The sequence below is a fragment of the Panthera onca genome, chromosome C2 (genome assembly GCF_046562875.1).
Source record: "Panthera onca isolate mPanOnc1 chromosome C2, mPanOnc1 haplotype 2, whole genome shotgun sequence".
NCBI lineage: Eukaryota > Metazoa > Chordata > Mammalia > Carnivora > Felidae > Panthera > Panthera onca.
Genome location: NC_138347.1, coordinates 80,452,241 through 80,478,647, shown reverse-complemented (window position 1 = coordinate 80,478,647; position 26,407 = coordinate 80,452,241). Strand labels below are relative to the sequence as shown.

Genomic DNA, 26,407 nt, shown 5'->3' with positions numbered 1-26,407 from the left:
TAACCCGAGACCATTGTATACACAAATCCATTTCAGAAACATGATTTGCAGATATTTTCCCCTAGTCGGTGCCTTGTGTTTTCAATATGTTAATGTCTTGCAGAAAAAAAAAAAGCTTTTATCATTATTATTTTGAGAGAGAGAGAGAGAGAGAGAGAGAGAGAGAATGTGCATGAGCAAGTGAGGGGGCGGGAGGGAGAGGACTCAGTGCAAAGCCCAGTGTGGGGCTCAATCTCATGACTGTGAAATCATGATGTGAGCGAAAATCAAGACTCAGATGCTTAGCTGACTGAGCACCCAGGTGCCCCCAAAAGCTTTTAATTTTGATAAAGTGCAATTTAGAAATCTTTTTCCCTCTGGATCATGGTTTTGATGTCATATCAAGGAAATCTTTGCTTAACCCAAGTGTCTGGCATATTAAAGCACTATATATTGGGTGGTTTAAATAATAGACATTTATTTTTCATAATTCTCTAGGTGGCAAAGTCCAAAATCAAGGAGGCAGCAGATTTCGTTGCTGGTGAGGGCCCTCTTCCTGGCTTGCAGACTACTTTCTTGCGGTGTCCTCACATGGGAGTAAGAGAAGAGAAGCAAGCTTTCTGGTATCTTCTCTTATAAGGACACTGATTCATTATGAGGGACCTACCTTTATGATCTCATCCTATCCTAATTTCCTCCCAAAGGCCCCCTCTTCAAGAGCCATCACTTTGGGGGTTAGGGCTTCAACATGAATTTGAGGGTGGGGCACAAGCATTCAGTCCATTGGTCATAATGATTTTTTTCCCTGTATTTTCTTCTAGAATGTTTATACTTCTAGCTTTACATTTAGGTGTATGATCCACATTGAACTGATTGTTATATATGGCATGACAAATGGATCTAGGAGAATTTTTTTTTTTAATTTAGATATCCAATTGTTCTAGCATGTTTTGTTAAAAAGACTATATTATTTCTCGATCAATTTGCCCTTGCACTTCTGTCAGTTGTCCTGTATGTGGGGGTCTATTTCTGGTGTCTCAATTCTGTTCCATTCATCTATTTGTTGATCTTTGCACCAACACCACATTATCTTGATTACTGTAGCCTTAGAAAAAGACTTGAAATCATGTAGTATTAGCTCTCTAACCTTGTTCTTTTTCCAAGGAGTTTTAGAAAAAGCTTGTCAATTTCTACCAGAAAGCTTGATAGGATTTTGACTGAGATTGTGTGGTATCTATAAATGAATTTGAGGAGAGTTGACATCTTAAAAATATTGAATGCTCTGACCCATGAACACAGTATGTCTTTTCATTTATATCGTTCTTTAATTTCTCACAGTGATTTATTATTTTCAGTGAATAGTTCTTGTCTACTTATTGTCATATTTATCTCTAAGTATTTCATAAATTTTTATTTTATTGTAAATGATTTTTATTATTATTTCTGATTGTTTATTGCTAACATATAAAAATACAATTCATTTTGTATATTGATCTCATATACTGCAACCTTGCTGAATTCACATTTTAGTTCTAGTAGCTTCTTAAAATTTAAGATTCCATTATATTTTCTACATGGATGATCATATCATCAAAAGAATAAAGAGAATTTTACTTATTTTCTAATCTGGATGCCTTTTATTTCTTTTTCTTGCTTTGTTACACTGGCTAGAACCAAAAGTACAATAGTGAGTAGAAGTGTGAACATAAATGTCTTGCTCTTGATCTTATGGAGAAAATACCCAGTCTTTCGCCACAAAGTAAGATGTTAACCATAGGCTTTTTGTGATTGCCCCTTACCAAGCTGAGGAAGTTTTCTTTTATTCCTAATGTGCTGAGAGTTTCCATCAGGAATGGCAGTTGGACTTTACCGATTGTTTTTATTTTTCATTTTTGAGATGGTCATATGATTTTTCATTTTTTGTTTATTAATATTGTAAATTTCACTGGTTTATTTTCTTCATTTTTCCAGAAAGTTAATTTTGCATTCCTGAGATAAACCCCACTTGGTCATGATATATTATTTTTTTCATATGTTTGAATTCATTTGCTAAAAGTCTATTAAATTTTTTTTGTATCTATGGTTATGAGAAATATTGCTCTGAAATTTTCTTGTAACATTTTTGTCTGGGTTTCTTGTAATATCAGCAAAATACGGCCTCATAGTGAGTTGAAAAATAGTCCTTCTTTTTCAATTGTCTGGAAGTTTATCTACATAAATAAACAAATTGATATTATTTCTTCTTTAAATCTTTAATAGAATTTACCAAAAAGATTATCTGGGCCTGCCCCTCCCTTTTACTTCATGAGAAAAATTTTAACTGCAAATTCAATTTCTTTAATAGGTTTAGGAGTATTCAGATTATCTAGTTCATCTTGAGTAAACTTTTCAAGGATCTATTCTGTCTATGTTGTCAAACTTATTGGTATAACATTGTGCACAGCATTCTCTTATTACGATTTCAATATTTGTAAAATCTTCAGTAATGTAACCTCTTTCATTCTTGAATTTGGTAATTTGTATTCTTACTCTTTTTGTACTGATCAGTCTATATTGAAATTTGTCAATTTTATTACCTCCTCAAAGAAACTAGTTTTGGTTTCATTGATTTTTTTCCCTCCATTAAATTTCTGTTTTATATTTCATTGATTTCCTCTCTGACCTTGATTTCAGCTCAGGTCATGATCTCACAGTTCATGAGATCAAGCCCCATGTCAGGCTCTGTGCTGTCAGCCTGCTTGATATTCTCTCTCTCCTTCTGTCTCTGCCCCTCCCTCACTCATGCTCTCTCTCTCTCAAAATAAATAAATAAGCATTAAAATAATAATATATGTTTCTTATAAACAGCATACAGTTGGGTCTTGTTATTTAAAATTTATCTGACAATCTTTGCCTTTCAGTTATGTGTTTAGATCATTTACATTTAATGTGATTATTGATATGGTTGTGTTTGAGTGTATCATACAAGTCTTTGTATTCTATTTGTCCCATCTGTTGTTTGTTTTTCTTTTTCCTTTTTTTAGCTTAATTTAGATTAGAATAAGCATATGTGTTATAATTTAGTTTTATCTCTTTTGTTATGCGCTAATTAGGTATAATTCCTTGTTTTGTTATTTTACTGGTTGGTTTAGGGTTTCACATATCACAGTTTACCTTTAAGTGATATTATACACATTCATGTATATTATAAGAACCTTACAATAGCATAATTTCATTTTCCTCTATGTCACTATACTGCTGTTGTCAGTAATGTTCCTTATACACATGTTACAAACAGCTTAGTATGTTGGTATTATTATATTTTTAAAAGATAATTGCATTTTATTTTGTTATTTATTTTTATTTTTTAAGTTTACTTATTTTGAGAGACAGCATGAGCAGGGCAGGGGCCGGGGCAGAGAGAGAGAGAGGGAGAGTGAAAATCCCAAGCAGGCTCCACACTGTCGGCACAGAACCCAACATGGGGCTCAAACTCAGGAATCATGAGATCATGACCCAAGCTGAAATCAAGAAACAGATTCTTAACCAACTGAGCCACCCAGGTGCCCCAAAAGATAATTACATTTTAAGTAGATTTAAATAATAGTAAAAAAACTCATGTTTTTTAAAATGTACTTAGCATTTCCAGTGCTCTTCATTCTCTTGTGTAGATCCATATTTCCATTTGGTATTATTTCATTCTGTATGATGGAGTTCCTTTAACACCTTTAACACTTTTTGTGTGTGTGTGGATCTGATGCTGATGAATTCTTTCAAATTTTGTATATCTGGAAAAGCCTTTATTTTGCTCTTGTTTTCTAAAAGCTATTTTCACTGGAAGTAGAAGAGTCTATACTATTTTGAGGGTGAGAGAGGTATAATTAAAATAACAGTTCACATATATCAAGCACTTACTATATGTCACTCTCTGAGTTCAGTATTATTATTATTTGCATTGTACAGATTTGGAGATTGAAGCTCAGAGAAATTAGGTAAGTTGTCCAGTGTCAACATGCCTATCAAGTGGCAAAGTGACATTATTCACATGAATCTAGTGTCTCTAATTTAAACCACAACATTCCACTGTCTATCAAGAAATAGAAGACATGTGAGTACACACTCCTGGAAATGCCTCATGCTTGTATTTCTGAGAAAAGATAAAGTCATTTAAGAGTCATTCCAGATTCTTTCCAGGACAATGGTCTCAACAGGAAACTCCCAGAGCCCTGTGAATCTGAACAACTCTCCAGAGACATGCTTATAGAGAATATGATCAACAAAGCTCCACAACACAGCTGGTTGGCTCAGAACAGTCCAAAGTAATTCCCAGTGCCTGGGAAATGGTCTATAAAATCAGCTATTCAAGGAGCTGGAATGGGGACTTACGATGTATGAAAGATCCTTTCCAACATGTATGAAAGGATCCAACAAAGATCCTTCAGGGTTTTAGTTCTGCCTTTATTATTTTTTCTGGTGGTGTGAACCTTAAAAAATAAACTTACCCCCCTGCGACTCAGTTCTCTCTTTAGAATATGATAACAATAGTAACATGATAATGATAATTCTAGTGCACTCCTTCGAGTTTTCCTGGAGAATCTGGGAGATAAAGAGTAAACATACTTGAAAATCCTCTAAATCACTCTCTTATTTGTCATCTGTACAGGAATCCTCCCTTACTGTTCTCTCCTTCACACCTCTTCAGCTAGAAGGGTCCTTTTTCAACTTTCAGAGCCATTCTACATTCCTTCTGAAGTCATGTATCTCTGCCGCCCTTGCATTTCGGTCATTTATACCTGTATTTTATACTTTGTAGTACACTGTAAGCTCTTGAGTAATATACTTATAACTACATCATTGCTCTAGCCCCCAAGCATTGTGCAATGCTTCATGTACTTAGGCGTGCTTCACACTCCCTAAACATGTGTTTAATCAATAAAAGATTGTCAGAATGAATATTGTTAAAAATGATTGGGCTGGGATTTCAGAAAGACCCCACTGGACCCAGGTGAAAATGTCCACAAAATACCCCCGATGGGTTTATATTATTTTTATCCTCCTTGATTGGAGGAATTTAGAAAAATGGATCCATTTTGACTGGTGTCCTTCACTGTGCCCTGGCTCAGAGTTGCATCTGCAACGTACTCCAAGTCCATTCTATGATGCTCAGAGAAAGGTTGTTAATACCCTTAACCAACCTGTTCACAGCTGATTATCTCTTTCTGAGAACAAATACCGTGGGCTATAGGAGCTTCCCTGTGGATGGTGGCATTTATCTTCATGTTAACACCCATGCCAAGTCTCAGCAGAGGATAGGGCAGATGCTAAAATACCTCCACATCATCATCCCTCTGCCACTGTCCAAGTCCAAGCCCTCACTGTGTCACTGGGAACTTCGTGAGCACCTTTGAACTGGCTTTCATTTTTCCAGACTTGCAACTTCCCATGTATTCTCCACCATGCTCATCAGTGATTCTTTTCAAACAGATTGAGAGGTAATTTGGGTTCCTGTACCCAATTCCAAAGCATCTCAAGCCTCAAAGCAACTCAACACCATCAAGCAACTCAACTCAACTCAATTCTGGCACAATCTGCCTAGAGACAACATCAGATTCAGATTCCATAAGTTAACAACTCAGTCCTATAAGATTGTCCCCCTCTCCCCCGACTTGAGATGCCAGTCACAAGTCCAGGCTGTCACCGGTGCTCCTGTCCAACCAGCTATAGACTGAAGGTTCCAACAACCCCCTCCAACCCAGGGTGCCAATTGCAACTCTAGGTTACTTGTGCTTCTGATCAACGGGCTATAAATCAAAGTTCCTATGATCGCCTCCTCCAGTTTGATTAGTTTGCTACAGCAGCTCACGGGACTCAGAGAAACATTTTATTTATTAGAGTATCAGTTTATTATAACAGGATATAACTCAGGAACCAAGGATATAACTCAGGAACGGCTGTATAGAAGAGATACATAGAACAAAGTAGGGAGAAAGAAGATGAAGTTTTCATACACTCTCCAAGCAGACTATTTTCCCCAGATCTCCACATATTCATCAACCTAGAAGCTTTCTAAATCCTATCCTTTTGGGTTCTTTATGAAGGCTTTTCTACATAGACATGGGTGATTAAATTATCAGCCTTCAGCAATGGATCCAGCTTTCAGCCCTCTCCCCTCCCTGAGGTCAGAGAGTGGGACTAAAAGTTCCAACCCTCTAAATCACTGGGTTGATTCCTCTGGCAACTGGCCCCCATCCTCAGGCAGGGTCCAAAAGTCATCTCATTAACATAACAAAGGACACCTTTATGATTCATCACTTGGGAAATTCCAAAGGTTTTGGGAGCATTGGGCCGGAAATGGGGATGAAAGCCAAATATGAGTTTCTTATTATAAATCATAATATCACGAGAGGCAATAGTGCATGGAGGAGGAGACATGAGCTTGCAGCCTGACAGACCTGGCTGTGAATCCAGACTGCCATTTCCTGGATATTTGATTATGGGGAAGAACCATTTTCCCTTCCACTTCATCCCTCATTTGTTGTAAGCATTATATGATATGTTACATGAACATCTCTTAGCAGTGTGCACCGCATGGTTTAGTTCTTAAATTTTTTTTTAATGTTTATCTATTTTTGAAAGAGAGAGAGAGAGAGAGAGAGAGAGAGAGAGACAGAATGCAAGCTGGGGAGGGACAGAGAGAGGGAAACACAGAATCTGAAGCAGGCTCCAGATTCACAGATATAGAATCTGAAGTAGGCTGAGCTGTCCACACAGAGCCCGATGTGGGGCTTGAAATCACGAACTGTGAGATCATGACCTGAGCTGAAGTCGGATGCTCAACCAAGTGAGCTACCCAGGTACCCATTTTTTTTTTAATGTTTTTTATTTATTTTTGAGAGACAGAGCGTGAGCAGGGGAGGGGCAGAGAGAGTTGGAAACACAGAATCTGAAGCAGGTTCCAGGCTCTGAGCCATCAGCACAGATTCTGACGCAGGGCTTGAACTCGTGAACCACGAGATCATGACCTGAGCTGAAATCGGGCCGCTTAACTGACTGAACCACCCAGGTGCCCCATCCCACGGTTTGGTTCTTAAATTTGAGTAGTTGTTACTAATTCCTACCTTTGTCACAGTGAAATGTTTGTGGCTTTGAATAAGTCACATTTGGTGTTAGAACTTCAGAACCCCCGTGTGAAAAATAAACAGATTAGTTAGGATCTCATTCAGCAGCAGCAGTTGATAATTCTTTAAATGGACTATGAATTCAATGCCATGTATGAAAATTTAGATTTGGGGCTCTCCAGAATAATCATAATGTTTTTCACGTTCTGATGTTTGAGAAGTCCCCTTCACTGCTTGACAACTGCACACTGAGAAATCAGGGCTTGTTGGGAAGGAATGAGTGCATCCTAGCTCAGCATCCTCTCCTAGCAGGGGTTTACCCAATCACCCCCTCTTCAGATCTCTGTGGTCTGAGGATGGTGGAAAAGGGCTCCTAACCCCTTCTGGCAGTGTAATCTTAGGCTGTTTTGACTTCTCAGAACTCCAGTACCTTATGTCAGTCCTTAGACAATCTCCAAACTCCTTCCATAGTCTTGGTTCTAAGGGGGCATTTCCCAGTGAGGAACTAATCCACACTCACATGAAAAGAGAGCTGGTTGTGTAGGTGGGTGGGCTATTGACGTTGGGTGGGGTGGCATGTTTTTTTCTCCAATGTTCTGTGGAAGAACGATGGGACAAAACGAGGACTGGGTCTACACCCACACTACCTGGATGGTTGGACACAGCTCTGAGAACTTGGGCATTCCATGTAACTTGCCTGTATGTGTTTCCTCGTGGGACAGGAGGCATTGTTCAGCCTACCATTTGGCACCTTTAAAATGAGAAGGACTGTTATGGCTGGTGTTATTTTTCTGAATATCTCAGGCTTCTGCCCAGAGATACAGTGAAAACATTGTATATCACACGTTAAAAAAAAAAATGAAATAGACACAAAAAGCTTTTATGCCAAGTTAGAATTTGGAGCAGAAATTATTTATAAAAGAGGCATTGCTACTGGGCATGTTTTGGTCTTCAATTAAATTCTTTTTAAACTCTGGCTCCATGGTGTAATGGCTTTGGAATTAGCAATAATGAAACATTAGTTACACTGGTGAGTAATGGTTTTACTTACAACAGGATGGAAATGTTAACCCAGTGGTGCCCAGAAGCCAAATATAAGACCTCTAAGTGTTTACCATCCTGTATGTTAGAAGTCACGGTCGTTATCTTTAGCTGGGTGGTTGAGACACCCACAGCAGGCTGCATTTTACCTTATAGTTTTCCCTGGCTGTTCTCTCTCTGCTTCAAAACCCGTTAGAGAGTACTTGATATCAACTTCTTTTTTTTTTTCCCCCTGGCAGAGAAATTTGGTGTGAGAAATATTGATTTGGCCAAATTCACACAGATTGTAGGTGACAAAGCCCAGAAGGTTATGAGGCAGTAAACCAGTGGAGAGAGCAGGGTCTGAAGTCAGGTGTCCGTTGATGTGGATACCTGTGTAAGTTGGGAGTAGTTACTATGTGTGAAGGAGTTGGGGGGGGGGTGGTAATGCCTGCTTCACAGAGATAAGTGCTTAGCCCAGGGCTGTGCACTTACTTAAACAATAAAAGTGAGATGCTTCTTCGTTTTCTCCTCCTTCCTCTTCATCTTTCGCCTCACTTTCCACTCGAGCACGTGGGTGTTGACAAACACGGGCCGCAGCCAACCTCCTACTTATGCAGCTCCCCCAAATCACCCGGGAATGTTCCCCCTACAAACCAGTTCGGGATTGATTAAATTTCCACTTCCCTTTCAGCTCGTGTGTCCTGGGCTTTGGAGACGTTCCTCCCCTCCTGTCTTTCCTGCCTTCTACTTTTGCAGTCAGCCCTTCAGCCTGAGCCCTGACCTTACATGGCTCTGGAGCCTTCCCATGGGCTAGAGGGAGGCCTGCCAGGGGCAGTGCTTTATTTTGGGTGGAAAAGGGGGAGGAAAAGGAAAAGCTGGAGCAGCTCCTCTCTCTTTAGCCTTCCTCAGGAAAAGGTCCCTGCTCTGATCTCCCGGAGCCCAGCCCAGATGTCACCCTCCCCCAGACCTGAATTTCTTTCTCCTTGGCTTAACTCCCTTGCTCCAGCCCTTAGGGCCAAGCTCCCTGGCAAGTCTGCTTTGCCTCTGCAACATGGGGTGTGTAGCTATCCTTTGGGTTTGCTAAGAACTCATGTTAGCAGCAGGATCACCTGAGAACGTGCTAGAATCCCACGTTCTCTAAAGTTCTGCACCAGATCTACCGAAGGAGAACTCTGGAGACAGAGCCCAGCATTCTGGGTTTTAACAAGCTCTGCCCCCCGCCCCCGGTAATTTGGATGCACCCAAAGTGTGAAGACCACAGTTGTAGGGAAACTGAGGACCCACGTGCTCCATCTGATGTCTTGCTATTCCCAGGGGGAACCTCACAGGTTTTTCTTAAAGGCTGTGTGCTTTCTCCAGGGTCAGGGCATGGCGGTGAGAGATGGAAGGTGGAGGAACTCAGCGAATTCTGCTCTGTGGGAAAGGGGCAAAGGGGCAGGAATCAAATATTTCCTGAGTCTTTATTACGAGTCAGGCACTTGGCATCTACTGTTTCCTTTCCTTTCCTCTTTAATTTAACAATTAAAAAAATAAATGTTATTTACTCCTATGTTGCAGACGGGGAATCTAAGCAGCTGGGCTGGGAAAAGGGTGAAGAGAGGGTGAGACTGACATAGACCCAGGGCCACAAACTGGACCACAGATGGGGCAGGATGTTATATAAAAAGAGTGGGGCACCTTCATGTTACGAGTGGTGAAACTGAGGGCCAGAGAGAAGGGTCCTGCCCAAGGTCACATGGAAAGGCAATGTCTACTAATTTCCAGTCCAGTGTTCTGCCCCCCCCCCCACTATCAATAAGCAGTTTCTTGCATTTTTTACAAATTTCTTTTAAACTTTTTTACTCTGAAGTCATTTCAGATTGACAGAAAAATTGGAGAAGCTGCATAGATGCCCATTACATCCTCACTCTGCTTCCCCTAAAGATAACATCTTACATACGCATAGTGTAGTTAGCAAGAAATTTTAGGTCTCACTAAACCTTTTTTTTTTTTATATATACTTGTGGATTTGCATTCAGTTAAAATAAATAATCTAGAGTCCTCGTGTATCCCTCATGCAGTTTTCCCCATGGGAATAATTTAACTAGAACTTTTATGTTGGTGGATACGCCTTTGTTTTATTTTTCAAGTTCGTCCTCACTCGGGAGAAAGCTTTCAGATTTCTTCGGAGGGGCCACAGAAGACAGAAACTAAAAAGAAATCAGAATGATAGTGGTTTTCTCAGCAGGAGAGATGAACATTGTGCTTTTTCTGGACCCACTGATGCTTCTCCAGGGACCTCCCATGCCTTCCAACAAAAACCTCCGGGGCAGAGGTCCTGCAGGTGCCTTTGGGAGAGAGCCCTGCAGGCAGGAGGCAGGAAGGAAGCAATGGCAGTGCTCCAGCAACTTCAGACCTCAGGAAGCTTGCCCTTGAGAAGTACCTTGGAGGTCAGCCGCCCAATTCTGCATCTGAGGCTTATGTCTCTACCAGCCTCTGCTCCAACTTTGCCAATGCTGAGAAGCTGCCCTTATTCAAAAGCTTTGATAACTCGGGGTGCTAGAAAGTTCTTTCACTAGACATGACAGCAGGACCATATTGTCTTGTATCCTGTGAGATTCCTACCCTCCCGACACAGTGCTCAATAACACTAGGTGCGCGAGTGGCTGAATGAATGAAGAAGTGAACAGACATTCTGCCCAGTTTACGAGGTTGGAAGCACTGTCTCCCTCTGAAGAGCCCAGCGTGCCAGGGACAGAGCCAAGTGTCTGTGCCTCGTCAAGGCTAGGAGCCCTGGAACTTGAGAGGGATGGAGACCTCCAGGGTAAGATGTCTCTGGGGCGGGGAGAGGAGTCTTTCAAGTGTTCTGAGCGCCTGGCCGAGCGGCAGCCTTCTTCCATGGCCCTGACTTATTACATTCCTGGGTAAGTTGAGGGAAATTCAATCCGTATGTTCCCAGGCTTATTTACATGACTCTCAGCAAGATGCTGCCATTGTGTAAGAGCCATTTGACGTCCGTGGTGCTGCCCTCTTTTTTCCATTCTGAGAAGAGTCCCTGAAGAAAAGCCAACTCTGCAGTCCGTGGGGAGGGAGGAGTAGGAGCACAGAGAACAGTCATCTGGGGCCGGACCCACCAGGCAATGCAGTGTCTGTGGAGACCTCTTTCAGTGAACCTGCAGGGGGAGGCTGAAGAGAGAGGGGAAGACGGGGGCATTGGGGGGTCACAGCCCCCAGGATTCCTGCCCGGTCCTGTGCCCATGTGAGCTCTGCCAGCTGTTGACTGCAGGACCTCATTGCAACGGGCGGAGGTGGGAGCCCCTCAAGGATTCACAAAACAACAGGAAGGGTGGCTGGAGCATCAGGAAAATGGGGGCTTCTGGGAAAGGCACCCCAGTTTGCATTGTAGCACAACTTGCCAACGTGGCCAACTTGCTTCCTCCCTATGGGCCTCAGTTTCCTCTTCTGCAAAGTGTGAGGCTGTACTCTATTCCACAGTCTTTGTGGGTGCCAATGGCCTATTCGAGAACCCTTTTTTTGTGTATTATTGTATCATCAGGCACTGCTTAGATAAATAATTTTCAAGAAGATATGTTTGCCACAGTCATCGGTAAGAAATACACTTTACACACTCACCTAGTACATATAACCGAAACAATATTTTCACAAATCAGTGTTTATCCTTCCTACAAGATGGACATGTAGATCAATGGAACCGAAGACAGAGTACAGAAATAAACCTACATATTTATGATCAATGGATTTCCAATAAAGATGCCAAGGCAACTCAAGGGGGAAAGACAGCCTTTTCAGATGGTAGTGACACCATTGGATATTCACAGGCAAAAATACACACATATACAAATGCATAGACTTAAACTCTTACTTCTCATGACACAAAAGTATGAATTAAAAAATAGATCGTAGACTGAAATGTAAGAGCTGAAAGTAGAGAGCAAACTGTGTGTAAGTCCTCACAAGCGTTAAGCAAAGTGAAAGAAGCCAACTGTGAAAGACTAAGTACTTTGGGCTTCTCTTTACCTAGAGTTTCTAGAAAAGACAAAACATTAGAGACAGAAAATAGATCCGAGGTTTACACAGGCTATCAGGCTGCCAACAGGCGTGAAGGAACTTTCTGGAGGGTGGCAGGGTTCTAGATGGCGGTGAATGGTTGCAGGGCTGTGTAAATTTACAAAAAAAAATATAATGGATGGATTTTATATAAAATCTAACTCAAAGAGACACGTCAGCCAATAAAAGTAAACTTAAATGGTAAAGATGGTAAATGATTGGTCCCTTTTTTGGGATCTTTGGGCGGGGTGAGTTCATTCCAAACCACCTCTTCCTAACTTTACCCGTCTCTCTCCGTAACACCCACGGCATCATTACGCATGGATATGCTGCTCATAAATGACTAGCCATTTGAAAAGATTAGAATAGATATATAGAGATTTGTATTGAAAACTAAACTCTTTTGAGAAAAGAAGTTTATAAATCTAAGCCAGTCTTCCAACACTTTTATATGTGATACCAACACATGCCCAAAATTCTACCAAAATTATAAAGTCTCCCAAAAATTTGTTATAAAAAAACTTTATAAAAAATTTTTTATAAAATTATAAAGTATACCAAAATTAGCCATAGCTTCAAGCACGTAAGTCGTCATACTCACTAAAGACACGATCTGTTGGTTCTGAATACCTATGAAGCGCAAGGAAGAATGTTTTGTGTCTCTTTAGCAGCTTAGGATGGGAATCAGACACCGCCAAAGATTTCCTAACCAGTTAAGTGTCTTCTAAACCTCACTGTGGTTCATTGACAGCCCCCCCCCAACCCCCCCGCCAAGATCTACCCAATCAGAATCTCTGTGAGGCCAGACAGAAGGTCTTGGGGATGTCTTCTCGCAAAGCTCCCCAGGTGTTCAGGGAGATTTGTGAACTTGGTTTGGTGAAATCAGTTCAATCAGTTTTGAGATCCATCACAAGGAACTGGCTTCCACTTATTGTTAAAATATCAAGGTTTGCAAATGAGTTACTTTAAAAAACATTTATTAAGCAGAGTACAGACTAAGCTGTCTCAACCATCATACCACCCACTCTTCCCCACCGTCGCGTCTTTAGAAAAGTGTGAAAAAGTAACAGTGGATAGGCTAGAATTTTGCTAAATCCTGGGATCTCACATTGATAACCTGAGGTCCTTAGCTTTTAAAAGCCTTGTAATCCTTTTCGGTCAAGTGGAGAATATTGTCAATTAATTTTTTAAACCGTTGTCTGCTGTTCAGTCAAGTTGCCCTTCTGTGCTTGTGGAAGCTGACTTTTAAACCAAGTACAGAGTTCATGTCTGCTAAATTAAAGCTGGGTTTTAGCTCTTCACTCTAGACACTTCACATCTCTTTGGATCTTCGTTCCGTTGTTTAACAATCTTACTATTTCTCCCAGATTTATCTCAACTCAGATTTTGGCAAAGTGAGTTGATATATTTATGGTGTTTGTTATCTTTGTACCTCATTTGAATCACCCTGCAAACCTGTTTTCAAGCACACCTTTCCCCTCCCTCTCCCCACTGGCCTCAGGAGAGAGGGGCTTTGGACCTCACCCCAGCTCCCGGTCCTCTCCAGGATGCTCCCTTCTCTGGCCACCCTTCCCTCCTGGACCCTCTGCTGTGATCTTCAGCCACTCGGCCTCCATACCATAGAGAGATAGTCAACTTTTCCGACCCGAACACCAAAATTCTTCTCTGGCACCTATTTCCGTCCCCCTCTGGCTTCCATTCTCTTTCTCATTTTCTTTCCAGGTCAGGCTTCTAGAGGGAGGGAGAGCCCCTGAGTGTCCGTATTTCTCTTCTCCAGTTACTTCTGACCTTCTATCGTCTGGCTCTGTCCCCACTGCTCCCACAAAACCGCTTGCAGGATAGTCATTAAGGACCTCCTCATTGCCCAAAGCCAATCACCGCATTTTCTCTTCATACCTAATTTAACTTTCCTGGTGAGTTTGCTTTGGGGAACCATTCTGTCCTTAAAACAATTTTCCTGTGGTCTTATAGGCACTGCTTGTTCCCTTGTCCCTTCCTACCCCTCCAATTGTTCCTCTGTAGCTCCCACCACAAAGCATCTTTTTCACAGCCCTGTCTCTCACTGTCCTTGGCCCTTGCTCCCCTCATTCTTCTCCAGTGGTGCCTCAAGTGCGGCCCTTGAGTCGTTTGTAGCAGAGGCTTAATTCTTGTTAAAAATGCCAAGTGCTGGGGCACAAGCCCAGACCTGCTGAAGCCGAATCCCAGGAGGGGTCCCGGGACTCTGCTTTAGAAGCTCTCCCTCCTGGAGATCCCATAGCACACTAAAGTTGGAGAACACCAGCTCTATAAACTTTTCCTGGGCCACGTTCTTTATTCTAATGTTTCCGACTTCATTGACCCCACTGCTGCCCAGACCCCCATTTCATTGTTGTCTTTAAAATCCTTTGCAGGGATTTCACCCCTAGAAACAGAGGCTAAGCTCCCATGTCCTGGCATGAGGAGCCCTTGTGAGTTGGCCCCCGAGTTTGCCTTTCTCACCCACAACTCTCACATGCATCCTATACTCCAGATATACCCTTTCCACACCTACTTGTTCACACCTCTGGGGCTGGCTTTGTCTGCTGTCGGATGCCCTCTACCAAGGGCCACCTCCATTCACCTTCAAGTCTCAGAAACTATCTCGAGATTCACAGCCTCACCCCAGTGTTTTCTCTCTGCCCTTAGGGTACCTCTGTGTAGGACTCCCCACATCATATTGTGATCCATACTTGACCTTGCTGGGTCTCCTCCCTGACTGGAGCACCACACGATAGGGACCATGCCTTGTTCTCTTCAGGACCCTGAACTATAAGGGGTCCACAGCATGGAGTAGGAAGACAGTGGTCATGGTGACAGGGGCAGCAATGGTGCTCCTGGCCCGCATGCATACTGTACGGCTCATCTGGGTGATGGGGAACTTCATGCATCTGTCCGTGTGTTCCAGGCTCCAGGCTGGGTCCTGGGATACAGAGTGTTGAACAGTCTCTGCTCTCAAAGGTCTCTTTTTGAGTGAGGGATGCAGAAAAGTCAGTAGGACAACCTGGGTACAGAAGGCCATTGCAGAGGGAAACTTAGAGGACTTTAGGAGCACAAAGGAGGGCATTCAGCCCAGACATTGGTTCCAGATGGAAAATTCCTGTCCTGGGAAAAGGGTGAAGTGGAACGAAAAGTTAACATTGCACAGGGTGGGAGAATGCTCCGGAAGGAGAATGGGAAGGCCTGAGCTTCAACGTAGTCTCTGCCACTGATGAGCCACCTGCTATATTATGCCATCCCTGAGCTTCAACTTGCATGTCAGTAATGGGCGGAGTTTGAACTGAGTTCAGTTTTGAAATCGGTAAAAAGCAAAGTACAAACTTAGTACGAAGTCTGTGTTGTAAAAGGTGCATTCATAAGTAGTGACCACCAGGTGGCACCAGAGAATCACTTTTAGCACAAACCCCGGGGTTTCGCCTCCTTTACTGAACCCTGGAAGGGGTGGGGCAGCATCCTTTAGAATTTGAGGCTGATGGATGCCACCAGCTCAAGGCTTGGCTTCTATGTAAGGCTCTTCTGAGACATAGGAGCAGAAATCTCTTTTGAAACACGCCACTTTGGGGGAGCTGGGCATTAGTTGTCTTTACACGAAGTATAAAATCATCTTCTATGCCTGCTGATGTCCTCTGGAGCCTGTTCCAGCATTTGCATGCTACCGTTCCGGCTCTGACCCCGTGTGTTGGACACGAGGAGGGAGAGGCATTGCTCTAGTCCCACTGGGACCACCTACTCACTTTTCATTCTCTGTGGGAGGCAGGCAGTGACCACAGGAAACAGTATGCATTGTCTTGCTAAGGACATGTCCCATCCCTGGGGCTTTGAGCAAAGCCAAGTAGTTGGGAAGATGACAAGTCCATTCTAGATCTTCATGTGGCTGGAACTGAATCAGAGACTCCTGTCAGGATCTGATGGAAGCCATGGACCCTCTCCTTCAGAACACTTACAACATGCATGTTGTTTCAACTGCTTCCAGACCTTTGCCTAAGGGACCCAGGCTGTGGTCCTTTCAGGGTTTCACTGGACCTTAAGAACTTAATGTCGTGTAGTCATTCTCGATGGTCAACTATGCACTTTAGCCTCTTAATTTGTAGTAAGACTATTTCCTCCTGAGACGGTTATCTCTTCCAGAGAACAAAGAGTGGCAGTGATGGGTCCCGAGTCTTAGGATGGGTAATATCTAAACAGTGGACCGTGCACAGATGAGTTAGACATAACCCTGATGTGTTTGAATCTGGCTTTCATGGGAGCACCTGGGCTGCCAGAGGAGGCTCCATTCTGGAACTCTGCTCCAGGAGAGGCTGAAGAGCTGCGAATGTTCCTGGCTGGGGACCGCGCGCTGGGAACGCACCTTTGCTGCACCAGGAAGACTGGGAGCTTCTGGCCAGCTACTCATCCACATCTCTGTCCTTTCTTTGTGAATCTTGCTTAGTGCTAGAAAGCTCCAGAGGTTCTGCCTGTGCCCTGTACAGCTGCTCCACACATAAATGCCTTTCGGATTCTTTGCTTCCTGAGGCTAATGACCTAGAAGCATCATAAGACAAAATAGCTAGCAATGACCTGGGGATGAGTGTCTCCACTTGGGCCTGGCTCTGCCATTTATTAACCGCGAGACTCTAGGCTTCAAATATAAAATGGGGATAATGACTTGTCTTCTTTGCTTCATAGCGTTCATGTATTCAACAAATACGGATTGGGCACCTGTTATGTGCCACTCACTGCTCTAAGCACTGTGGATGCAGTGGATGAAACAGACATGATTTCTCTTGTCTTGATGAAGCTAACAGTCTAGGGCAGTTTGAGAATCAAATCTGAAAACGTATCTGAGTACCTTCTGTTGTCTCTGTAGTGTTGGGCTGGGCTGCCATTCATACACTCTTCTGACTCTTTGTCGTTGTTGTTTAATGGTTTTGTGGCCCACTGTGGCAGGAGACACAGACTCAGGCTCACAAATGTTACCAATGTGGGAAAGTTCCAAACAAAGTTGATGGCTCTCAACTCCAGTCAATGGGAAATTGTAAAGGGGCTGGCCACACCTGTCTTCCTTCTTCCTTCATAGTCTCTCTCCTGGAAGATAAATCGGTGGGACTGAGACCTCCATTATTTAAACAAGCCACAAAGTCTATTGAGGTTTGGACAAGCAGGGAGATCTTGCGGAGCATGTAGGTAGGACACTGCCATCCCCGCACTGCAGGGCATCCTGCGTTTCAAGTCTCTTGAGGGTTTCTCTCTCTGATCCCACTGCCCTCACCATATCTGATGCTGGGTGCACAGCTTCACGCCCTCCCCTACTCTGCACCCTCGCCTCTTGCTTTATTTATTTATTTCTTTTTTAGTGAAAATAATTTAATATGGCATGGGGAAGGAATCTTGTTAACAACCGAAAGGAAATAGAAAAGAAAATACCAAGCTGTACCAAATGAGACCTGTTCATGGAGAACAGGGTCTTGAGCAGAAGCCAACACTAACATCTTCCACCCGAATCTCCTTACTGACCCTGCCCCATCTTGTTTCCTGGTCACTTGGGCTTGGGGCCTACTCAAGGACATGTCCAAGTTTCTGACATGCATTGAGGTCACAGCTGATGGGAAGCCACCTCCTGCTTTTATCTGTGTTTCTTGTATGCATCCCCTCTCCTTAGCCCGCCTCTGCAGAGGATTGTTAGATGATATACAAGGATTGCTTCCTTGGATCTGTGCCCTCTGGTTGTGTCTCTCACATGGAATTTTGGCTCAGCCAGGACACTTACTTTGGAAAATGGAACACTAGCAAACTTGATGCAAGCAGAGGCTTTAAAAAATGCCTGATTTCTTTAGCTTTCACTCAGATGTGCCGAAACAGCAGCACAAATGTATGGCAAACAAGCCAGGTTGTCCCTGAAGGCACTAGCTCAAAGATTGGAAACAACCCAAAGGTTCCCATGTACTGATTTGAAAAGATCACCATGGTTTAGTATATAAAGAAGAGTAGTATATCCAGCATAAGAAGGTTTTGTGTCCAAAATATGGGAAAATAAGAACATACATTCATGTATGGTTGTGTCCTCATTTAAAAAAAAAAACAAAAAACAGTGGAGGGGCGCCTGGGTGGTTCAGTCAGTTAAGCGTCCGACTTCAGCTCAGGTCATGATCTCGCGGTCCGTGAGTTCGAGCCCCGCATCGGGCTCTGTGATGACAGTGCAGAGCCTGGAGCCTGTTTCAGATTCTGTGTCTCCCTCTCTCTCTCTGACCCTCCCCCACTCATGCTCTGTCTCTCTCTGTCTCAAAAATAAATAAACGTTAAAAAAAAATAATACAAAAATAATAAAAAAAATTAAAAAAACAGTGGAAAAGTATATGAGAAATGAATAAGAAAGTGTTATCTGTGGCTGGGAGCGGGCTGGGAGAATAGGGCAGACTGGGGACAGGAACAGGGAGGAAGATTTTTCACTCCTACCTTTTTACAATGTTGAACTCTGTTTTGATCAATTCAACTTCTGTATTAAAATGCTATTAAAGAAAATACAAGGAAAAAGTAAAAAAATACATAGGAAAAAAAAAAAAAAAGCCTGATTTCTCACTTAGGCCTCCGCCACTGCTCTGAGAACATGTTTGGGCTGGGCTGCTAGAGGGATGTGACAGAGAGCTGACCAGAGAGTCCCCAAGCCAACCTGCCAGCCGAACAACCACAGACACATGCATGGGCCCAGTCAGGATTGGTCAAGTAGGGCTTCTAGGTGACCTGTAGGTATTGAAAAATAATAGGGAGTTTTAGGGTGATTTGTTACTCAGCAGTTCCCAGCTGATACAACTGCTGCTCAGGCCATTATCATGCCTTTCTTAACATAGCTTAAGAAAGGTATTGGTAATTTAATAGTAATTCATTGGAATTTAATGGTAGCTCATCTCCTGGCCTCCAGGCAATGTTCTTCCAGTCTTGCCTCCACTCTGATGTCAGAATGATCCACTCATGTTATGTGGGACTGAACTGAATTATTGAAGAGGCCATGAGGATCATCTGATCCTTTTCACAGATGAGGAAGCTGAGCCCTAGAGATGGAAAGTGACTTTTTCATGTCACAAAGATTCAGGGACAGCCCCCATCAGCCTCAAGGCGGGAATATAAAACTCTGGGTGCCTGTTTGAGGCTCTATCCCTGCACTGGAAACCTGCTACATGATCAGAGTAGCTCCTTGCCATCTTCCACTCTAACAGGTCCATTCCTGGTAGCGAAGGTCTACCCTCTCTTTTCACTGAGGAGCATTGGGAAGATCCAAATGTCTCTCCCCAAATGTCAAAGGGGAGAAGTGTGTGATGGCCCCATTCCAGTGACACCCCTAGGAAATGACAGCTTCCCCCAACACAGCTCAGAGGCAGGTCTGGGCCCTGCTCAGTGTGGGAGGTGGGTCCTCTGTTCTGGGACAGCTGTCCCTAATTCCCTAACCATTTTAATGATTCCACAGATATGACTGGTGAGGTCCCCTTGCCAGACACGCTCCTATGGTTCTTCCCAGGGTTACAAAACATGCCCAGCTCGAAACTTTAATTCTATTTCATTGACTCTTTTAAGAAGGCAAATGGGACAGGATGAGGGCGATATTATTAAAGGAAAAACCTTGATGGCACCTTGATTTAGAAAGCAGTGAATCACTGAAGAGCTGTGTAGCACGGTGCCTCCAAGAAAGCACTGCCCTTGTCACCAGGGTTGCGCGCAGGCTCTCTCCTGGCTGTAACCGAACCCATTTTAGGCGTCCTGGGCACTGGCAACAGCAATGCTTGTGTTGTGTGTGTTCTTCCTGCAACGCCCAAGCTTTCCAGGCAAAACGATTCTGAAAGCAACCAGTTCAAGGTTTCCATTTGATCTTATGGATCTTATGGTTTCCATTTGATCTGCTTCGTGTGGTTCTAAATTCCCACAACCATAGGTGGTATAGACAAAGTACACTGATATTAATGGTGGGGATCTGCGAGACCCTGGACCCCCACTTCCTGCTCTTACCCCCTTTCCCCTCCAGCAAGGCCGTCTTCCAGGCCAGGCTCGTCTCTGGGTGAGACGCTGTCGGTGAACAGGCTAACACTGAGTAGCAGCAGAAACCCAACAGCCCAGAGGACTCTGGACTAGAAATCAGGGCACCTCCTCACCCCAAGTGTTTGCCAAGGTAAAATATAATCCCTTTCCTCTCCCTAGGACCCTATCAGTCATTTGAATACCCACCCCTCTTACTGGGTGGGCTTTCAAACCACAATGTGGTTTGCAGAGGGGGGTCTGAGTGCACTCAGGAAGGGGCGGAGAGGGGGACCCGTCGCTAAAATCACCTTTGTATTGAAGAATAAAGGACTGGAGCTATTCTGTTCTGTGGAAATTATTCCGGAAACTAATTTTCCTGGACAGATGAAAAAGTAGGGAATGCAGGAAAGAATGATTAGGGGTTCTGCAAGACGAGCCCTTCTCTCTTGTTTCTGAGAAAATTGAGGCACTTTGGTCCGTCCTGTTTTGAAGAAGACATAGGTGCAGGAGATGTGTACAAAACAGGTTACTCAATCGCCACCCTGCCTCTGTCCCCAACCCAACCCATGCACATACTTGAGCGCACGGAGAGTATCTCGTGAATCCTGTGAGCTGCTCTGAGGCCCCCATCCTTCCAGGCACTCGGTCCCCAAACTGTACTCCACACTCTGTCTTCAAAATTACAGCCGGGGTGGTACTGTAAAACACAAGCCACATTAAATCGATTCCCTTGCAAACCCTTTCATCAAAACAAAACCAAATTAAAACCCATTCTTATTCTCTACCGATGGCTGGACCGTCTTGCCGGGCTGTGCAGAATCTGCCCATGCTCCGTTCACCAGCATTAAGTACCATCGGCTCTTGCGTTTGGGCCTAATTCTCTTATTTCCTCTTAAAGGCTGAAAAAAGTCCTGAAAATGAGAGAACAGCAGAAATAGGCTGAGAACTCTTTGAGGTTATTAATTTTTATTTCCCGCTGGGTAAATTGGGCCTGAGGTTCTCCCGAGAAGCCCAGAGCAGTGATTTCAGGGGGCCCTGCCAGGGTAGGTCCAAGAGATCCATCCAAGGCTGCCACAAGAGAGCAATTGGAGGAAAACCAAAAAAGCCCATGCAAGTCAACTGGAAATAAATGAGGCTTGGATAAGCTTCATTGTCCGGCAAGTCTCCTCCTTTCCCCAGTGTCCTTCCTTTAGGGGGCACTCTGCCAGCCAAGTTCCTAGATCTTCAGTCTACAGAATCTGATCTGAATAATAGGAGGTCATATTATACAGGAGACAATGGCTAATAATTATTAAGCACTTACTTTGTGCCATACATTATTCTAAACCGTTTCTACTCAACCATTCGTTTGTTTACTCCTTCAACAGATATTTATTGGCACTTAATACATATATAAATAAACACAAAACAGAAAAATAAACCCCTGCCCTTCACAGCTTACATTCTGGTACAGGGAGACACAAACTATACAGTAAAGGTAATTAACAGGTAAATTGTATTGTATATTAAGAAGTGATGGGCTAAGGGAAGGAAAAGGGAGTATTGGAGAGCAGGGATCAGTTTTGTTTTTTTTTTTTTGTAACCAAAATTTTTTTAATTTTTTTTTATTTTATTTTGAGAGAGAGAGCACAAGCAGGCAAGCAGGGGGGAGGGGCGGAGGGAGAGAGGGAGAATCTTAAACAGGCTCTATGCTCGGCGTGGGGCCCAACATGGGGCTTGATCCCACGATCCTGGGATCATGACCTGAGCTGAAATCAAGAGTCAGATGCTCAACCGACTGAGCCACCCAGGCGTGCCAAGGGATCGGTTTTACATAATTGGGCCAGATGGGCCTTACTGAGGAAGTGACATCTGAGTGGGGACAGAGGTGGTAAGGTAAGGTGGTAAGGGGACAGCTATCTATGTGGTTAGCTGGGGGACCAACACTCCAGATAAGGGAACAGCCAGTGCAAAGAGAACAAGCTGGATGCTCTAGGACCAACAAGGAGCCCCGTGGCTTGAGCGGAGGCAGCAGGGAGGATGGGGGGGGGGGGTATAAGGTCAGAGATGTAAGGGTTTGTAGAAGCCGTGAGAGTCTTAGGGGGCCACTGTAAAGGTGTGGCTTTCTCTCTTACCAAGTAAGGACCCACTAAGGATTCGACTTAATGTGACTTACATTTTACAGAATCTCTCTGACTGCTGTGTTGAGCACAGAGTGTGGGGGGCAAGGAAGAAGTAGGGAGACAGTCAGGTGGCTGCTACAATAATCTTGCTGAGAGATGATGATGGATCAACAGAGGGGATGAAAAAGGCTTAGATTCCAGATATATTTAAAATTAAAAAAAAAATTTAATTTTTACTCATTAAAAAAAATTTTTTTTAATGTGTATTTAGTTCTGAGAGAGAGAGAATGAGCACAAGCAGGGGAGGGGCAGAGAGAGGGAGACACAGAATCCGAAGCGGGCTCCGGGCTCTGAGCTGTCAGCCCAGAGCCCGACGCAGGGCTCGAACTCACAGACCACAAGAACGTGACCTGAGCAGAAGTCAGACGCTCAACTGACTGAGCCACCCAGGTGCCCCATGTTTATTCATTTTTGAGAGAGAGACAGAGAGAGACAGAGAGACAGAGCAGGAGAGGGGGAGAAGCAGAGAGAGAGAGACAGACAGACAGAATCTGAAGCAGGTTCCAGGATCTGAGCTGTCAGTACAGAGCCTGATGTGGGGCTCGAAGTGCCGAACTACGAGATCATGACCTCGCAGTCATGCTTAATTGATGAGCCACCCAGGAGCCCCAAGATACCAGATATATTTTAAATGTAGAGTTGACAGAGCTTCTTGGATCTGTGGTCAGGAAGAGAGGAATTAAAAATGGATATCAGGTTTTGGCCTGAGTGCTTAGAAGAATAGAGTTTCTTTTAGGCGAAATGGACAATGCTGGTGAATAAGCTTCTGGAGGAAGATCGGGAGTTCCGTTTGGGACATGTGGCGTTTACCAGAGTGGGCAGTTGCATATGTGAGCCTGGAGTTCAGGGGAGAAGGCCAGCTGGAGCTATAAATTTAGGGGTCATTGGCACACAGGTGGTAATTAAAACCTTGAGCTTGGATGAACTCACCCAGGGAATGTGCATAGGTAGAGGGTGGGTCGAGGACCTTGGGGGTGTCTCACATCCTGGGTCTGGGAAAAGATGAGGAACCCCCAAGAAGAAGGAACAGTCAGACAGGAAGGACAAAGCCAAGAGGATGCTGTCCCAGAAGCCAAGGGAAGGGAGAGTGTCAAGGAGGCAGCAAGGATCTGCTGTGTCAAATGTCACTTGCTCACAGATAGGAGCAAGACGGAGAGCTGGCCGTTGGGTTTAGCAATGTGGAAGTCACTGGTGACCCAGACAAGAATGCTTCGTGGGGAGTAAAGGGCATCCAAACCTAGTCTAAGTATGTTTAAGGAGAAGTAGGAGAGGAATTGAACACAATGAGTACAACATAAGAATAGGTAGAGAGGGGAAAATAAAGGCTCTAGGAGAAAAAGAGGAGTACTGTTGGAATCATGTCTTTGGGTCACCTAAACAGGGTTAAGAATCCAGTCACTTTGGATCACTGAAGGGCTGGCTTTGTCATCGTTTTCTAGGGCTGCCAGAACAAAGTACCACAAACTGGGTGGCTGAAACAATGGAAATGTACTGTCTGTCTCACAGTCCCAGAGGCGAGAAATCCAAGGTCAAGGTGTTGGCAGGGTTGGCTCCCTCTGAGGTCTGTGAGACTTTCTTCCAGCCTAGTGGTTTGCTAGAAACCTTTGTCATTTCTTGGCTTGCAGGCACAGGACCCTGTTCTCACCTTCTTGTTCATATGACGTTCTTCCCATGTACACGGCTGCGAACAAGTTTCTCCTCTGTGTAAGGATGCCAGTTGCATTGAATCAGGACCCTTCCCTACTCCAGTATGACCTCATCCTAACTATGTGCAATGACCCCATGTCTAAATCAGGGCATATTCTGAGATGCTAAGTTTTTAGAGGGCACAATTCAACACATAATAGCTTTACTATTTTTTATTTCTTAAACTTTCCTTTTTTAATGTTGATTTAATTTTGGGAGAGAGAGAGACAGAGACAGAGACAGAGCATGAGCATGAGCAGGGGAGGGGTAGAGAGAGAAGGAGACACAGAATCTGAAACAGGCTCCAGGCTCTGAGCTGTCAGCACAGAGCCCAACATGGGGCTCGAACCCACGAACCGGGAGATCATGACCCGAGGCAAAGTCGGTTGCCCAGCTGACTGAGGCCACCCAGGTGCCCCAACACATAATAGCTTTAGATAGGGGATGGGCAATATATCTTTCATAACAGGAGAGACGGTAGAGTACTTGTCTGAAATTGCTGCCAGGCTTATAGATACATTTGTGAAAGTCTGTGGACCTGCCCTTCTGATTGCTTTAATTTTTTCAGACACGCGCAAATCAAGGTCATTAGCTGAGAGTGCTGGCAAAGGCAGATTGAGGAGAGGGATGTTGTCAAGTTGTTTCCAGCAGGGTGAGAGTGAGTGGTCTAAGGAAACACAGCATGACAGCTGGGCAACTTTATGGGCGCACCTGTGGTCCTTGGTCCTGTATCTAAAGCGGGGCGGTTTGTGTGGCGTTGAATTTTTCTCAAGCTCCCTTCAGCCACACAGGGGCAGCAGAGAGTGTGGGGAGGGTTGTGATTTACTAGGGCCTCGGTTTTACAAAGCAGATTTCAGCAGGGGAGGAAAAGGGGGGAGAAGGGAGTTGAGAGTAAGTGCAAGGAAGTTGTAATGATAGACTGTGGAAGCAAAACTGGCTAAGAGGGAAGAGAGGACCCTACGTGGAGACACTATGATTAAGCCAATTTTACAGAAGAGGAAAGGGATAGATAGAGAAGTGAAGTACTTTTTCGGGTTGGATTAGTGGCAGAATCAGAATCCAAACCCAGCTGTGTGGCTCAGAGCCCAAGTTTTTAGAGGCGGGACCAGAAAGGTGGGAGGAAAGAGTCAGGACTGAGGACGCATCAGATTAGTTTGGGGACTGTTCATTCCAGTGGCTCAGCTCATAACCATTCTTAACCACAAGCAAGGCATTCCTGATCCCTGTAACATGACATTCTATGATTCCAGTGGTTTCCTCCTCTTTGGAGAAGGATCTTTCTCTTTGATTCTGACAGAAATAGGTCTTTTATTTAGGACAGATATCTGTTTCCCTACTAACCTCCCACACTCACTTCTTTTCCTCTCTTAAATGTATATAGTGTTTCATTGTTCCAAAATACTTTTATATTCATTTTCAGTCTTTGTGTCCGCAGCCACCCTACTATGGTAGTTATTGTTATTCCTATTTTCAAGATAAGGCAATGAGGCTAAGCCTCATTTGGAATTCAAGAGTCAGACAATGGGGCGCCTGGGTGGCTCAGTTGGGTAAGCGGCAGACTTCTGCTCAGGTCATGATCTCACAACTCGTGGGTTCGAGCCCCTCGTCCGACTGTGTGCTGATAGCTCAGAGCCTGGAGCCTGCTTCTGATTCTGTGTCTCCCTCTCTCTCTGCCCCTCCCCTGCTCACACCCTGTCTCTCTGTCTCTCAAAAATAAATAAGCATTAAAAAAAATTAAAAAAAAAGAGTCGGACATTGCTGTGACCAACATGATTATGGGCAGGAAGGAGGGTGTAAGCAGGCAGAACTAGGGGTCTTCTGAGCTTCTTGAAAGATGTAGTAACTTCATCCAGGCTTGTGGTCAGTCTTGTGTTCCTCTAACCGACAGACAAAACCAAAGTCTTCCTGTTTGAGAGGGAAGTACAGAGGACTGGTGTGGATGAGACCCGGCCAATGAATGACCTGCTGACTGATGGATTCTTGGCCTTCTATCTCTCCTCCCTGGGCCATCCTTCATAAATTACGGAGCTGATATTGCTAATTGTAATTGTTTTGTGAATGAATTATTTTTCTTTATACGATTTTACGTCTTCTGTACTTTCCAAATTTTCTACAATGAGAATGTCTTAACTGACTTTAAAATGTGAATGTATTAGTTAACGTTTAAAAAAGTGAAAACGAAGGAATTGAAGTAAATGGCTTCTGAGATCCTTTCCAACTAAAAATATGACTTTATTATATTTTAGTTTTTTAGAGAGAGGGAGGGAGGGGCAGAGGCAGAGAGAGAGACAATCTTAAGCAGGCTGCACATTGAGTGGCTCCTGATCTGAGCCAAAATCAGGAGTTGGACGCTCAACCAACTAAGCCACCCAGGCGCCCCTCAAAAATATGATTTTAAAGAAAGATTAGAGGGGC

General features: G+C 43.9%; 1 protein-coding gene and 1 long non-coding RNA gene across 2 annotated transcripts in view; both read left to right on the top strand.

Moving 5' to 3' along the window:
- The window catches only part of LOC144617430 (uncharacterized), a 31,897-nt gene extending 30,543 nt beyond the window's left edge, over positions 1 to 1,354 (top strand). Inside the window, exon 6 of the long non-coding RNA XR_013557957.2 lies at positions 478 to 1,354. This is a non-coding gene — a long non-coding RNA (uncharacterized LOC144617430). The remainder of the gene's footprint in view (positions 1 to 477) is intronic.
- The window catches only part of ST6GAL1 (ST6 beta-galactoside alpha-2,6-sialyltransferase 1), a 485,891-nt gene that overhangs the window by 305,086 nt on the left and 154,398 nt on the right, over positions 1 to 26,407 (top strand). The gene's annotated exons all lie outside the window — the stretch shown is intronic.